Raw genomic sequence first — 6,089 nt, forward strand, 5'->3', positions numbered from 1 at the left:
TTGCATAACGGCTACATATTAAAAAACACACACACACACGTGCATTTCAATGCGTTTTGCATCATTTTGTTTATTTCCAAAATGTTTATTCAAGCTATTGTTTTAAAATATTAATTTCAAATTATAATAGTAATTGTCTTTTATTTGACACCATTTCTAACAATAAGGTACCCAAATCTTATATAAACATATTTTTTAATGTTTACTGAAAACACCCCCATAATCCGAAATGATCATGAACAAGTACATGTATTTGGTATTGTATTGGTGACTTAATGAAGTGGAGTGTTAGTGAGGCGTGTGATTACGAACATATCTCTTGAGTGTCATCCCCCTTGTACCACTAAAGTCACTTCAGTGTCCCTTGCGGGAATGTGGTTGGAGTGTTAGTGTGAGCGGCTGTTCTGAATTTGTCCCTTAGTTCCCGAATAATGAACATAGCAATACATATAAGATAGTTTGACAAAATAAATTTTAGTTTTCCATTGCAAAAAGACAGCAAACATTTGCACACTAAGATCTTATAGTTTGTATTTCATTTTCTCAATAAATATTCATGTATTAAGATTGATTAATTTGACCTATGATTAAAGGCTATTCTTTCTGATCAATATACAACTGTCGTACCTGATTGGCAATGCGTTTAATATCAGTTGAATTCTCAATTAACTATACTGTTATCATGACGTGATGCTACGTCATGCGTTATCATGTAGATAAACAGCTATTAACTTTTTTTGTGAAATAATATACAGTTGTTGTTAACCTCAAAATCAATATTCTCTATTCTATCGTCTCGTTCAATAATTTATTTTGGGTCAATATGACCTCATATTTCTCAGCTTAAAAGTAAATAAGTATATATTATTATTTATTTATTTATTTATTTATTTATTTATTTATTTATTTATTTATTTATCTATTTATTTATTTATTTATTTATTTATTTATTTATTTATTTATTTATTTATTTATTTATATTAATCAATTCTATTTTTAAACGAGTCGTGTTTTCATAGATATAATTGTCTTTACCTGTTTTGCAGCCTTATTTTCTTCACATGTTACTGTTTTTCCCAATCGCTCAACTCCGACAAGCTGTTTAAGTTTATTTTCTGCAAACATTCAAATTCTTGCTTGTTATACCATCCGCATACAGGATAATCATATTTTGTATTTCAAAGGTAATGCTATTTACATTCATGCATAAGAAACATGATGAGTCCTAGAATGGAGAACTACATAGTTTATTAATCTTCGTGAACATTCATTTCAAGCTTAATAATTTGATGTATATCGTTCAAATACAAAAATAAATGTTTTAAGGACTTATAGCTAAAAATTATATATTTTAATTGATGTTTAAGAATTTCGTGATTAACCTATTCAAATACTATGATATTTTCATCCGGATGGGGAAATCAATTGTCTGCATTCGAAAGGATTATTGGAGTTGTTTTGGTCATTTAATTAGACATTGGATTAGTATTCATTCTCATTCATCAGAGGTTTGATAACGGTATTTCTAACGCATAGCATCATCACTTGGGTAAAGAGATTAGGTTGTTTAAGCTGATTAAGTATGGTTCGTTCTCAAATGGTTTAACACGTTCTCAAAGGTAGATAAACAAACACTGTTATTGATATCTACTGTATAAACATACACTTCGCCATTTTCCCCCAATCCTTAAGATGCTGGTACAGATAAGTTGATACATTTAGCAGTTAGTTTCCTGCTTCGAGTTTCCAGCCTAGCTGTTTTACACATAAGCATCACAAATTAAAGTGAAGTCAGCCATCATTAGGGTGTTATTGCATATTAGATATAACAATCGAGAATATTATGTTGTATTTATATTGATTAACTATTATATTAGAAAAAAGTGGTCTAGTTGAATGCATTAGAATATTGCTAAAACTAATCGGGTATTGTTTTAATTAAGTGCACAGATCTTTGTTCACAAATCGAATCGTAAAATCAATGTGTTCAAAATCAAGTTTTGCATGCATATTATGTTTTATTTTTTACATACATATATAGTTCATTTGTAATGATTTTCTTGATTTAAGCTGTAGAAATGCCCCCTAACCAGTCGTACAGTTGAACAACAAGATTTTCAAAATTACATGCATAGCTTAATTTAAAAGCTAACTTTTGTATCAGAAATAAAATAATCATGCATTTGATTCGATTACATTTTATAACTTAATAAGTTTCTGTGTTTTTTTTTAATTAAATTAAACATGCAGTTTAATTGGGCAGCAGCCCCTGCACCTTTTATTTCCCAAGCATAATTCATTGTCTAAAAGGAAGCCAACCGTCTGAATTTATCATTTTGTGTTGATTTAACTTAATTATTTCAGGAAAAAACCTTTAAACCTCAAACTGAGCTGAAGGTTTAGGGGGTACAAGCGCCACATGAAACAATAGGCCCCATTTTGATCAAGTGATGATAACTGATACAAATGAAAAAGATGATAACTACAACCAGAAGCCAATCACTAGATTGGATAAGCCGAAATAAAAAGTATAACCAAGTTTTTAGCATATAATATCATCGTAGGAGCCAGTTAGACAAAAATGACTTAGACTGTTTAATGGTGAATTGCTAAATAACATGTGAATATTAGATATATATACTAAAGTTGTCTACGCCTATACCCTTTTTCAGAAATAGCGATATGGGCAACGGTGTAAATTCATCCTTTACATATTTAAACGAAATAGGTATATATGCAAATTTTAAGATTGAAACTACTAGATGGAGGTGATGTGACGCACAAAGACCGGGTACTGGTACGTAGGGAACATATAGGGCTACGATCTGATACCAGCCAATAAGGGCCGCCAGTTTTGAGTCAAGTTGACTAGTAATGAGTCTTAATGTCAGGAACCGCGGAATTTGCTATTATACGCGAGTATGTGGACTCTGGGCTGGGAGGATAATAAGTGCGCAATGTGACTTCCGGAAACTGGATACAGGCAGGTAGGTGACATTTAGTTTACCATCCGGACCCGAACCAATAAGGGAGGATCGGGTAGGTCTACTCAAAATTACTTTAAGTGTCAAGGACCACAAAGTTTTCCTTTATAAGCCAGCGTGTGGATTTTTGTTGGCGGTAAATACTACTAGATGGGGTGGTGTGACGCCTAAAGACTGGGTACCGGTACGTATGGGACATCTAGGGCTAATATTTGGTATAAGCGAATAATGGCACCCAAAGGCACCGTGTCCTGGCTTATTCGCTCAAAGTATTGGTTAAACATTTACCAGTTGAAACAATCGCATTTGTGCAAATGTGAAGAACTAGAAATGCCTCTTAAACTAGTTAGAAGATGGTTGTTATCAGTATGATAAAATATGGAGGAAACGCCATAATTGTAGTATATTATAACCTCCAGTACGCCTGGTGTGATTTTGACGTCCGTATAGGAAGCAATTATTAAACAGAGACCCCTTATGAGTACGCTCTGCTATATTTGGTTACCCACTTCGTTTTAGAAAATGTTAACATTGTTATGCGGACGATCTAATTTTATTTTATTTAAACAGCATTTTATAGCGCCTATAGTGGGTTCAATCTAAATAAGCTTGAAACATTTAAATGCAAATAAATAAACATATATTTGAAGCGTTCATACATTGAAATTCTTATTATTAGGTTAATGATTAAGTCAAATGTATTAGACAAAGAATAGGGAAACCATATCTTTTATTCACAAGAAAAAGCAAAAAAAAAAAATTCAAGTTATATTTCAAAATACATATACATTTATAAAGATACATAAAACAGCAAATTCACTTTTATAAGCAAAAGAAAAAAAAAATGATTTCGAATGCCATAAAGCATAAAAAGTGAACTTGCATAATATAACTTTCATACTTATCTTCAGTGCATTTTTATGGTGATGTATATTGATTTATCAGTTAAGACTTTATACCTCTCGGGGTGTTTACATAGATTTCTTTATAAGAAGATGCATACCGCATTAGCGGATACGGTTGTTGATTAGTCAGTCCTGTTATCTCGACTCCACCTACCGTCTGGTGATCGGCATTTTCACAATCAGCTGGGTTTAATCGTTTATAGCTCAAATATTTCACATTGTTTATAAATGAAGCCTTGATGAAAGCATAACAGTTAGATGGCAGTATTTTGTATTGGTTAATTCATTTTTGATTGTGATCGTTTCTGACCGAAAAGGTTTGGGAAGTCAAATTTATATGATTTAAAGAAAAAAATGCACTGCCTCTTCCTAACAAGATGTCACAGAGAACACTGACTATTATTAAAAAGAACAGAAAACATGAATGTACCAACAACCAGCCATAAAGCATAAGTCTAAGACGAAAAAATACACAAACCTTCAAAGAATTGGCTGGCTCCAGTTGTTTTGCGCAGTCACATAAAATGTTCCTTAAAATGTCGGGCAGCAAAAACAAAACAATGGTAGGGAAGGTGTGTGTTTTTATGAATAACCCATATTGAAATAAGAAATTGTCAGTAATATAATGAAATATAATGAAATAAATAAGACTTATGTGTGATACAGGGCAGTATTATTACGTTACTAAAATGCAGATTTTGCCTTGATGTATTTTTAGGCAACATGCAGAAACCCTCCCAAAGCAGGGAATGTAGTTAGTGAGAAGTATGCCACAAAACACGTTTTGCATATTTCTTTATAAGACTTATTGCTATGTTTCTTAAATGTTGTATGAAAAATGATTTTAGCAAGAGATAAATCAGAAGTGATCGTAAAGCTTTAACGTCACTAAAAGCCAGAACACAAGAAGAGACGCCACACAAAAGGTGGAAATATATTGACACCTAAGACTACATATACATCGTAACCAAAATAAAATTGATGTTGTTTTAATCTTATACAGACTAAACGAATTATATCTGTATTTTTCATGTACTTTGAATAGCATTTTTGTAATATTTTGTTCGAAATTATCCTTTTTTATACGCCATAGCGTTTTTTTTTGTACGCATTTATACTGGACTTACTTGTACTGCTGTAATAAATAACTTGTTGATTAAAGTGTAATTTATCATTTTTAAAAGAATCATATGTCTATGGTGTTTAAGCTATTCAAGATCTTTGCATAAATAAACTTATTTCAGCACTTATGTACGTGATAAATAATAAAGACCTTTTATCTAATCGAGCTACTATTTTCTTTTTGTCTTATAATTATGTTAATGTGTTGAGATATATATTTCTTGTTAAACCAAAATAATTATCAGTCATCGCTATTTCTAGAAATGTTCATTATTATAAAGCTAAGACTATAATCTTGACACTCGTTATCCTCCTTGCATGTTCAACTTATAGTGTTAATAAGCCGAACGGACGCACTTACGCAAACACTGACGCACCCACGCACGTACGCATCTACACGGACCCGCCTGTTTTGTTTACTCATATCTTAGGCCAGATTTTTTTTTATTTTTCGTTTTACGGGAGCGCCGTATCTAAATATTGCAAAACCCAAATAAGAAAAATATTCAAATTCCTAACTTTATTTTTTTTTCCGCCGCCCGTTTTTTGATCTCCGATACAAAATAAAATTTAGTGTGTTTTTAACTTATTGCTTATTTCACAACAACAACAAATTATCGCGCACAATTTCCAAGATGGTGGAAGCCGGCGCTTCTTGCTTTTGATGTTAACTGAAATGTGTTTCATTGTTTTGTGATATCACATGCATATTATATGTGATGATGAAAATAAAACTTGAAACTTGCTTATTATCATCATCTAAGCGATTGCAAGGAAAGTGGCCACCTTTACGAAATTTTAATGTGGATTTAGTTTGAAGACTGTTGTTTATAAAATCAGTGCGTTTGTCATTTTGTAATATTTATACCAAAGCATAAGATCTCTAAAATATTTCTGTGTGTAGACCTGTTTACACGGGGATACACTGAGAATTGTAATTTGCTGTACATGTTCCGACTACAGAAAAAGACGAGAATGTGACACTGGATTTGGCTTGTTTGTCTAAAGACAATTAAGTTATACCGACATATCGCATACCATTTTAATGGGCATTGGCTCCTCTTTTCATGTCACTCAT

The sequence above is a fragment of the Mya arenaria genome, chromosome 10 (genome assembly GCF_026914265.1).
Source record: "Mya arenaria isolate MELC-2E11 chromosome 10, ASM2691426v1".
Lineage (NCBI taxonomy): Eukaryota > Metazoa > Mollusca > Bivalvia > Myida > Myidae > Mya > Mya arenaria.